This window comes from Mus caroli, unplaced genomic scaffold (genome assembly GCF_978045245.1).
Source record: "Mus caroli unplaced genomic scaffold, Mus_caroli_1 scaffold_11, whole genome shotgun sequence".
NCBI classification, from domain to species: Eukaryota; Metazoa; Chordata; class Mammalia; order Rodentia; family Muridae; genus Mus; species Mus caroli.
This window is the reverse complement of record NW_028227266.1, coordinates 35,080,411-35,091,956: the sequence shown is the minus strand read 5'-3', so window position 1 is coordinate 35,091,956 and position 11,546 is coordinate 35,080,411.

The window sequence follows — 11,546 nt, the reverse complement described above, 5'->3', positions numbered from 1 at the left end:
CTTTCTCTTATTTTTCAATTTTTATTTTATTTATATATTTTTATCTCTTTTTACCTTACAGGTCTTTTGAATATGTGTTGTGGCATACAGTTTAATGTTTTTATGGGATTCCAAAGTATGCAAATGAGTGGATCTCTGCATCTAGATCTATTTCTAGTATCTTCTCTTAGTCTCTTTTCCTGTTTGTTTTGTCCTGTACCAAATGTGTTAGTTTTGTTTTAGCTTTTATTTTATTTTATTTTACTTTATTTCATTATTATCCCTTAAAAGCCTATAGTTTTTCTAATGAGGAAAAGAAAGCAGATGGATTCTAATTGGAGGAGAGGAGAGGAGAAACTGGGAATAAAAAAGAGAAAAATGTAATCAATATATTATGTGAGGGGAAAACTATTTTCATAACAGAAAAAAGAAAAAAGAAACAGCACAAACCTGACCAGAAAGAAGAATGACACCAGACAGAATTCCATTGTCATGGCCACACCTCAGACAGCATTGAAGTGGAAACATAAGAGTTCTTTGGAAAGTCAATTGTGTTGGATGGTGTTTTACTGGGACAAACATAAGGAGTGTTTTCCTGAAGTTAACACAGTGGAAAAGCTAAGGCTGACTGATGAAAGAACCTTTCACTGAAGCAGATACAGCTGAGAGGATGTTCTGCTAAACCAAGCATGTAAAAGGACTCATGATGAAGGGTTCTTTGAGAACAACACACATGTATTGGTCTGTCTTACTTTCCATAATTTTGCTCCATTTGTTGGAACTCTAAGGACTTGGGCTGATTGGATACACATGCTGACGCAAGACCCATGCTGAGGCAAGACGCATGGAGGACATGATTTTTGGAGGTATGCATAGGACTTGATGGACAGTGATGTAGGCTAAGCTTGGCTTGCTTATAGAGCTAGCTGTGCAGTGCTTGTGGATCTTGCTAATCTTTACTTCCTTGAGAGAGGCACAGCAGAGAACTTCTCTTGGTGTCCCTCTGGGTCCCTCCTGCTGACTCATGCAGAGGTTAAGGCCTGGCTGTATCTGCTAGGTAGTGCCACTTCATGTTTGCCACCTTGACTCTACTGAACTGGACTGCTGCTGCATCCAATGAAGTGTTTGCGAGTGGATCTAACTGCCACTGCTCACCTGTGAACTGAACTTCCAGTTTCCAAACAACATAGACAGGAGTTGCTCCAGGGAACCTTTCTAAACAGGTCCACTTCCCCCATATCCTTTCTTTCCTACTACCTCTGGTGGGTCATGGGATAAAAAGGAGGTTAAAGTGTTTAAGAACCATCATTCAAAATAGGATTTGAAAACACTAAAGTTACAAAGCATCTGAGAAAGTAAGTAAGACTAATCTGTTCTGTCTTAAAGTGAGTGTTCCTACTTCAAATAATCTAATCTAGATAAACCCTCATGGGAGTACCAGAGACTTGTCCCCTGGGTGATTCTATATTCTTCCTTGTTTACAGTATTAACCACCACATATAGAAAGCAAAATTCGATTTTTGGCTTCAGAGTGAAACTCTATCTCACAAAAGGAAAAAGAAAGAAAGAAAAAAATCAAGATGAGTGAACATGTTTTCTCTGGGGTAAGAATCTGGAACACCTGGGTCATAGAGCAAAGTATTAATTCTATAAAAAATTGTCCAAATGTTTTTTTAAAAGACACAAAAAGACAATTTTTAAAAAGAATGCTTTCAGAGTTAGAACTCAAAAAATAAGCAGAGAAGACAGAAGCAACTTCAGTGAAGCAGGGGGGCCTTTAAGGATACACTTGCATTTTGTTAAATCATTAAGGGCACAGTTATTCCACCCAGCTTTTCATCAGGTTTTCAGATATACCATATTTCCTGAAATCACACATTTTTGAGGGGGGGTTTCTTGTACACATGGTTGACAGGTCCATTTGGATTAACTCATGGGAGGGGACCATAGCATGTCTTTGAAATCATGCAATCTTTCGGGTATTAAGAATGGCATGACTCCACAGAGGAACAGAAATAGAATTCAAATCCCATTCTTGTGACCATATATCACATAACACATATGGGGAAGATTTAAAGAAAATTTTAAAATGATAATAAATGTATAAAGTACCTATGCTTTATCAGGAGAAAATAGCCTTTCCATCCTGGGCCTCAGCAAGCCCCAGCTACTCCACTTCCCCACTTTCACATAGTATTTTAAATCTAAATGGGGGAGGAAGTGATAATGATGCTTCCTCCCTCCTTCACATGATATTTCAAATTCAAAGGAGTGAACTTGTGATATTTTCCCATCCTTAAAGTTAGTGAGTTAACAGGGAAATGGGAAATAGAGTCCAAAGTTGATTTGAGGGGAAGAGTCCATCCCCGGTGACCTCCAAACTGCTAAAGCCTGATTAAGCACCAAACAAACTGTTCTATAATTTCAACAGTACCTCTATATGCAAGGCTCCTGCGTTCATGAATTTAGTTCAAGGACTTTAATTAGGTTCTTCCATAGTTGCCAGTATTTTTTTTTTCTGGATATTTCTAAAAGTCTATCTTACTGTCATCCCAGAACCTGGATACAACAATGAATATAACTTTCCCCCATAAAGCAGATCTCTCAATAGCCACTCTCTTTATTATTGGACTATAATCAGTGTAAGTTGTCATACTTATTGTCCCAGGAAAATTGTTACTAGCTCCTTCAGCATCCTAATTAAGTATTTAGAATAAGAATTTTAAAGTCGAGAAAAGCACCGGGGCAGCTGGGGCGCAGGGTCAACTGACACTCGCCAGCTACCCACAACACCCGCCACAGGATCTTAAGACTTCTGGTGAGTGGAGCACAGCTTCTGCTCCAATCCAAGTGCTCGGGACCTGAGACTGCATTAGTTAGGGAAGCAGAAACCGGCCTGAGTAGGGCCACAGGCCTCATCCGGCTGGATCAGCGCTGGGGTAGCAGGAGAGCAGGGTTGCCTGACACCCGACCCCCGCCGCAGGATTTTGGGACTGCTGGTGAGTGGAACACAGCTTCTGCTCCAGTCCAATAACGCGGGACCTGAGACTGCTCTGGTTGGGGAGAGAGAAATCCGGCCTACATAGGGCCACAACCCTCTTCCGGTCAGAAAAGCACCAGGGCAGCTGGGGCGCAGGGTCCGCTGACACTCGCCAGCTACCCACAACACCCGCCACAGGATCTTAAGACTTCTGGTGAGTGGAGCACAGCTTCTGCTCCAATCCAATTGCGCGGGACCTGAGACTGCATTAGTTAGGGAAGCAGAAACCGGCCTGAGTAGGGCCACAGGCCTCATCCAGACGGATCAGCGCCTGGGGAGCGGGAGAGCAGGGTTGCCTGACACCCGCCAGCTACCCACGACCCCCGCCACAGGATTTTGGGACTGCAGGTGAGTGGAACACAGCTTCTGCTCCAATCTTTAAACAGTGACAACGATAACAACTAACCCCAGAGATTACCAGATGGCGAAAGGTAAACGTAATAATCTTACTAACAGAAACCAAGACCACTCACCATCATCAGAACCCAGCACCCCCACTTCGCCCAGTCCAGGGCACCCCAACACACCGGAAAAGCTAGACACGGATTTAAAAGCATATCTCCTGATGATGATAGAGGACTTCAAGAAGGACTTTAATAACACACTTAAAGAAATGCAGGAGAACACTGCTAAACAGGCAGAAGACAATAAAGAGGAAGCACAAAAATCCCTTAAAGAATTGCAGGAGAACACTGCTAAAGAGTTACAAATCCTTAAAGAAAAACAGGATAACCTAATCAAACAGGTAGAAGTCCTTAATGAAAAACAGGAAAACACATCCAAACAGATGATGGAAATGAACAAAACCATACTAGACCTAAAAAGGGAAGTAGACACAATAAAGAAAACCCAAAATGAGGCAACACTGGAGATAGAAACCCTAGGAAAGAAATCTGGAACCATAGATACCAGCATCAGCAACAGAATACAAGAGATGGAAGAGAGAATCTCAGGTGCAGAAGATTCCATAGAGAACATCGGCACAACAATCAAGGAAAATGTAAAATGCAAAAAGATCCTAACTCAAAACATCCAAGAAATACAGGACACAATGAGAAGACCAAACCTACGGATAATAGGAGTGGATGAGAATGAAGATTTTCAACTCAAAGGACCAGCAAACATCTTCCACAAAATTATAGAAGAAAACTTCCCAAATCTAAAGAAAGAGATGCCCATGAACATACAAGAAGCCTACAGAACTCCAAATAGACTGGACCAGAAAAGAAATACCTCCCGACACATTATAATCAGAACAACAAATGCTCTAAATAAAGATAGAATACTAAAAGCAGTAAGAGAAAAAGGCCAAGTAACATATAAAGGCAAGCCTATCAGAATTACACCAGATTTTTCACCAGAGACTATGAAAGCCAGAAGATCCTGGACAGATGTTATACAGACACTAAAAGAACACAAATTCCAGCCCAGGCTACTATACCCAGCCAAACTCTCAATTAACATAGATGGAGAAACCAAAGTATTCCACGACAAAACCAAATTCACACATTATCTCTCCACGAATCCAGCCCTTCAAAGGATAATAACAGAAAGAAACCAATACAAGGACAGGAACCACGCCCTAGAAACAACAAGAAGGTAATCCCTCAACAAACCTAAAAGAAGACAGCCACAAGAACAAAATGCCAACTTTAACAACAATAATAACAGGAAACAACAATTACTTTTCCTTAATATCTCTTAATATCAATGGACTCAACTCCCCGATAAAAAGACATAGACTAACAAACTGGCTACACAAACAAGACCCAACATTTTGCTGCTTACAGGAAACTCATCTCAGAGAAAAGGATAGACACTACCTCAGAATGAAAGGCTGGAAAACAATTTTCCAAGCAAATGGCATGAAGAAACAAGCTGGAGTAGCCATTCTAATATCTGATAAGATTGACTTCCAACCCAAAGTCATTAAAAAAGACAGGGAGGGACACTTCATACTCATCAAAGGTAAAATCCTCCAAGAGGAACTATCAATCCTGAATATCTATGCTCCAAATACAAAGGCAGCCACATTCATTAAAGAAACTTTAGTAAATCTCAAAGCACACATTGCACCTCATACAATAATAGTGGGAGACTTCAACACACCACTTTCACCAATGGACAGATCATGGAAACAGAAACTAAACAGGGACACAGTGAAACTAACAGAAGTTATGAATCAAATGGATCTGGCAGATATCTACAGAACATTCTATCCTAAAACAAAAGGATATACCTTCTTCTCAGCACCTCATGGTACCTTCTCCAAAATTGACCACATAATTGGTCACAAAACAGGCCTCAACAGATACAAAAATATTGAAATTGTCCCATGCATCCTATCAGATCACCATGGACTAAGGCTGATCTTCAATAACAAAATAAATAATAGAAAGCCAACCTTCACGTGGAAACTGAACAACACTCTTCTCAATGATACCTTGGTCAAGGAAGGAATAAAGAAAGAAATTAAGGACTTTTTAGAGTTCAATGAAAATGAAGCCACAACATACCCAAACTTATGGGACGCAATAAAAGCATTTCTAAGAGGAAAACTCATAGCTCTGAGTGCCTCCAAAAGGAAACTAGAGAGAGCACACATTAGCAGCTTGACAACACACCTAAAAGCACTAGAACAAAAGGAAGCAAATTCACCCAAGAGGAGTAGACGGCAGGAAATAATCAAACTCAGGGGTGAAATCAACCAAGTGGAAACAAGAAAAACTATTCAAAGAATCAACCAATCAAGGAGCTGGTTCTTTGAGAAAATCAACAAGATAGATAAACCCTTAGCCAGACTCACTAGAGGGCACAGGGAAAGCATCCTAATTAACAAAATCAGAAATGAAAAGGGAGACATAACAACAGATCCTGAAGACATCCAAAACACCATCAGATCCTTCTACCAAAGGCTATACTCAACAAAACTGGAGAACCTGGATGAAATGGAGAAGTTCCTAGACAGATACCAGGTACCAAAGTTGAATCAAGATCAGGTTAATGATCTAAACAGCCCTATATCCCCCAAAGAAATAGAAGCAGTCATTAATAGTCTCCCAACTAAAAAAAGCCCAGGACCAGATGGGTTTAGTGCAGAGTTCTATCAGACCTTCAAAGAAGATCTAATCCCAGTTCTTCACAAACTATTCCACAAAATAGAAACAGAAGGTACTCTACCCAACTCATTCTATGAAGCCACAATTACTCTGATACCTAAACCACAAAAAGACCCAACAAAGATAGAAAACTTCAGACCAATATCCCTTATGAATATTGATGCAAAAATCCTCAATAAAGTTCTTGCTAACCGAATCCAAGAACACATCAAAACAATCATCCATCCTGACCAAGTAGGCTTCATCCCAGGGATGCAGGGATGGTTCAATATACGGAAATCCATCAACGTAATCCAGTATATAAACAAACTCAAAGACAAAAGCCACATGGTCATCTCCTTAGATGCGGAAAAGGCATTTGACAAGATCCAACACCCATTCATGATAAAAGTTTTGGAAAGATCAGGAATTCAAGGCCCATACCTAAACATGATAAAAGCAATCTACAGCAAACCAGTAGCCAACATCAAAGTAAATGGTCAGAAGCTTGAAGCAATCCCTCTAAAATCAGGGACTAGACAAGGCTGTCCACTTTCTCCATACCTATTCAACATTGTACTTGAAGTCCTAGCCAGAGCAATTCGACAACAAAAGGAGATCAAAGGGATACAAATTGGAAAAGATGAAGTAAAAATATCACTTTTTGCAGATGATATGATAGTATATATAAGTGACCCTAAAAATTCCACCAGAGAACTCCTAAGCCTGATAAACAGCTTCGGTGAAGTAGCTGGATATAAAATTAACTCAAACAAATCAATGGCCTTTCTCTACACAAAGAATAAACAGGCTGAGAAAGAAATTTGGGAAACAACACCCTTCTCAATAGTCACAAATAATATAAAATATCTTGGCGTGACTCTAACTAAGGAAGTGAAAATCTGTGTAATAAAAACTTCAAGTCTCTGAAGAAAGAAATTATAGAAGATCTCAGAAGATGGAAAGATCTCCCATGCTCATGGATTGGCAGGATCAACATTGTAAAAATGGCTATCTTGCCAAAAGCAATCTACAGATTCAATGCAATCCCCATCAAAATTCCAAATCAATTCTTCAACGAATTAGAAAGTGCAATCTGCAAATTCATCTGGAATAACAAAAAACCTAGGATAGCAAAAACTCTTCTCAAGGATAAAAGAACCTCTGGTGGAATCACCATGCCGGACCTAAAGCTCTACTACAGAGCAATTGTGATAAAAACTGCATGGTACTGGTATAGTGACAGACAAATAGACCAATGGAATAGAATTGAAGACCCAGAAATGAACCCACACACCTATGGTCACTTGATCTTCGACAAGGGAGCTAAAAACATCCAGTGGACGAAAGACAGCATTTTCAACAAATGGTGCTGGCACAACTGGTTGTTAACATGTAGAACAATGCGAATCGATCCATTCCTATCTCCTTGTACTAAGGTCAAGTCTAAGTGGATCAAGGAACTTCACATAAAGCCAGAGACACTGAAACTTATAGAGGAGAAAGTGGGGAAAAGCCTTGAAGATATGGGCACAGGGGAAAAATTCCTGAATAGAACAGTAATGGCTTGTGCTGTAAGATCGAGAATTGACAAGTGGGACCTCATGAAACTACAAAGCTTCTGCAAGGCTAAAGACACCATCAATAAGACAAAAAAACCACCAACAGATTGGGAAAGGATCTTCACCTATCCTAAATCAGATAAGGGACTAATATCCAATATATATAAAGAACTCAAGAAGGTGGACTCCAGAAAGTCAAATAACCCCATTAAAAAATGGGGCTCAGAACTGAACAAAGAATTCTCACTTGAGGAATACCGAATGGCAGAGAAACACCTGAAAAAATGTTCAACATCCTTAATCATCAGGGAAATGCAAATCAAAACAACCCTGAGATTCCACCTCACACCAGTCAGAATGGCTAAGATCAAAAATTCAGGTGACAGCAGATGCTGGCGAGGATGTGGAGAAAGAGGAACACTCCTCCATTGTTGGTGGGATTGCAAGCTTGTACAACCACTCTGGAAATCAGTCTGGCGGTTCCTCAGAAAATTGGACATAGTACTACCGGAGGATCCAGCAATACCTCTCCTGGGCATATATCCAGAAGATGTCCCAACCGGTAAAAAGGACACATGCTCCACTATGTTCATAGCAGCCCTATTTATAATAGCCAGAAGCTGGAAAGAACCCAGATGTCCCTCAACAGAGGAATGGATACAGAAATTATGGTACATTTACACAATGGAGTACTACTCAGCTATTAAAAAGAATGAATTTATGAAATTCCTAGCCAAATGGATGGACCTGGAGGGCATCATCTTGAGTGAAGTAACACAATCACAAAAGAACTCACACAATATGTATTCACTGATAAGTGGATATTAGCCCAAAACTTAGGATACCCAAGATATAAGATACAATTTGATAAACGCATGAAACTCAAGAAGAATGAAGACCAAAGTGTGGACACTGTGCACCTTCTTAGAATTGGGAACAAAACACCCAGGGAAGGAGTTACAGAGACAAAGTTCGTAGCTGTGATGAAAGGATGGACCATTTAGAGACTGCCGTATCCAGGGATCCATCCCATAATCAGCTTCTAAACGCTGACACCATTGCATACACTAGCAAGATTTTGCTGAAAGGACCCAAATATAGCTGTCTCTTGTGAGACGATGCCGGGGCCTAGCAAACACAGGAGTGGATGTTCACAGTCAGCTATTGGATGTATCACAGGGCTCCCAATGGAGAAGCTAGAGAAAGTACCCAAGGAGCTAAAGGGATCTGCAACCCTATTGTTGGAACAACATGATGTACTATCCAGAACCCCGGAGCTCTTGTCTCTAGCTGCATATGTATCGAAAGATGGCCTAGTCGGCCATCAATGGAAAGAGAGGCCCATTGGACTTGCAAACTTTATATGCCCCAATATAGGGGAATGCCAGGGCCAAAAGAATGGGAATGGTGGGTAGGGAAGTGGGGGGCGCTATGGGGGACTTTTGGGATAGCATTGGAAATGTAATTGAGGAAAATATGTAATAAAAATATTAAAAATCAAAAAAAAAAAAAAAAGAATTTTAAAGTCTTATTCCTCAACACAATCTGGCTTTTCTACTTACCAACAGTGTTATCTTGGGAAATTTGTTTTACCTTTCTATGCTTTTCTAATTTTTGAAGTTAAAAATGGGGAAAATAATCAAAATCCAAAGGAAACTTTAATGACTAAGTGAGACACTGTTTGGCACAAAGAATGCACAAAGTACATTTATCACTACTATTATTATTAGAGAGTATATATTTTAATTACTTTACATTCAGGATTTTTATTCAGTAAGTAAAATAGACTGATTATGGTGACATACATCTGTAATCTCAACCCCTAGTAGGTAGAGGCAGGATGATAAAAAAGTCAAACCACTTGCTACAATATAGCGAGTTTCAGATCAGCCTATACTACATGATACCCTGATTTCAATAAATAGTTTTAAAATAATACAAATAAAACTTCCTCCATTCTCTCTAGTTTTAATAGTGCTTGAAGATGCTATGTAAGTTACTGTGCTAGCAAAGACTACAGTCTGTATCCTGAATACTGAAACTCTAACCTGACAGACATGACTTACCCACTGGTGCAATGGCATGACTCTTACAGAAGTGTCCAACTGCTTTCTAATGAGATTAGAGGCCTACTCCACAGAAGGGATGTCACAATTGGTACTATAAGCCTGGCCAGTGGTCCATTACTCAGGAGATTTTAGGCCCGAGAGAGTAACTTACTCTTGTAATGTTAAATGATCATGTTGTTCAACTGCCTTCTAAATAGATAAATTAGTGTTGCTTTGAACTTTGGTTAGGAAGCATTTTTTTTTTTTTTGCTTTTTTTTTTTTTTTTTTGCAGTTGGCAGCAGTTAATGAAGTGTTCAGAATAAGTGACTTAGAGTTCTCAGCCATTAACAGGTCAGCTATGTCAATCACCCACCCAAAGGATTGGGGGACATAACAGAAGACTGGGCAGAAACAATGTAAGAGTTAAGGGATGGGCAGAAGGTGTGTGAAAGGCTGTATTCTGGATATAAAAAGGCTGATACTCTCAAGAACTCACAAGTACCTGTCATTATCTTCAGAAGACCTGTGTAAGACCAAGCCAGTCAATATTCTAGCATGCATGGAGTGTAGAGGCTTCTGTTCTCATGCTAATTATGTTACCCAAAAACCTGTTTACAGTGTCCCACAGAACTAAAGGAAGCCTATCCCCTACTTAGTTTTGACTGGTCAATAAAGTTTCCTGTGGCCTATGGCTGGACAGAGGCTAGACTTTTAGGACTCATAGGAAGGGACCAAGAGAAGAAGGAAGAGGAGTTTCCACCATGATGAGGTGGTAGGAGATGGACCATGCTGAAAAAGTGCAGGAGGGAGAGAGAGCCAACATGTAGGCTCAGGAGGAAATCAGCCCCAAGAAAGCTGCCCCCCAGATGCAGTGCAGCAAAGAAGAAATATAGATTTAATAAGTATTCGCTCAGGGATATCGGAGGAGAATGTGTGTTAGCATGTGGAGTTAAGGAGTGGCCCAGCCATTGAGGCATTTAAGGTATTAAAACTATAAGGCTGTGTATGTATGTCTTTCTTTCAAGGAATCTAAAACATTGGGGCAGTAACAACAAGCATGTACATACCAACCAGGAAGTATAGAGCAGATTAATATACTACCACAACAATGGAGAGTCACAGATCCCATCCCTCATTGAGAAACTACTGTCAGTTAATGGCTGTCAGTGGAAGTAGAGTTATTTTTCTTTGGTGATCTAGCCACTGGCAGGTTGCCCATGCTCCAGTGGAGGACACTACATGCATGCTAGCACAGATGAATAAAAGGCTTTATTCATTATCAGAAAACAGCCTACTAGATAATAAATACTACTTTGGCTCCTGGTACTAGCTCTAGGTAGTTATCTATTAATGGTCTTCTGGGTTATTCAAGATGTTGTATCTCCTCCAGGGCCAGAGATACAACTCAAGTTTCATCTTTGGTCCAGTTATATTGAGTTTCAGGAATTTATTTTTGTATTTCATATCCTCTGTTACTCATATGTCGTCATAATTTTTGCAGTCTACTTTTAATAAGCATTCAACCTCTCCTCTTGCCCACCACCCACCAGAGAGGTCGTGAAAGAGAAAAGTTATTAGGGTATGGAGGAAGTATACCTGTTTGGCAATAGCTCTTTGTGGGTGAGCGCAATCCTCTTTGGCAGCAGTTCAGTCCCTATCATAAACCAAATATGACTCAGCAGCTGCAGACCAGTTCTCCTCTAGGCAGGCAGACAACACACACAGACCAGCAGCTTCAATTCAGTCCTCTCAGCAGGCAGATATCAGACACGAAGCAGTAGCTGTAGTTCAATCCTGAAGAAACTGCAAAGCTAGCCA